The 460-nt window shown below is 45.0% G+C and overlaps 1 protein-coding gene across 1 annotated transcript in view; it reads left to right on the forward strand.

Moving 5' to 3' along the window:
* Positions 1-460, forward strand: part of SAE1 (SUMO1 activating enzyme subunit 1) — a 78,065-nt gene that overhangs the window by 7,635 nt on the left and 69,970 nt on the right. The gene's annotated exons all lie outside the window — the stretch shown is intronic.

Genomic DNA, 460 nt, shown 5'->3' on the forward strand with positions numbered 1-460 from the left:
CTTTATCTACTTCTTAACTTTTTCTCCTTTTATTTTTTGCTTAATCCTCACCTGAGGATATTTTTCCATTGATTTTTAGAGAGAGTGAAAGGGAGGGACAAAGGGGGATTTGAGAGAGAGCAAGAGACATCAATGGGAGAGAGACACAGCAGTTGGTTGCCTCCCACATACAGGATTGAACCTGCAACCCAGGTACGTGCCCTCGATCGGGAATTGAACCTGAGACCCTTTGTTGCGTGGCCGACACTCCAACCACTGAGGAACACCAGCCAGGGCCCTTCATTTTTTAGTCTAAGCCACACCCATCATCTCAGATCACCTCAGCATTCTCTTCACTGGTCTCCCCTGTTCTCTCTCTCTCTCTATTTTATTTTAATTTTTATTGATTTCAGAGTGGAAGGGAGAGGGAGAGAGAGCCATAAAAACATCAATGAGAGAATCATTGATCAGCTGCCGCCTG

The sequence above is a fragment of the Myotis davidii genome, unplaced genomic scaffold (assembly GCF_000327345.1).
Source record: "Myotis davidii unplaced genomic scaffold, ASM32734v1 scaffold566, whole genome shotgun sequence".
NCBI lineage: Eukaryota > Metazoa > Chordata > Mammalia > Chiroptera > Vespertilionidae > Myotis > Myotis davidii.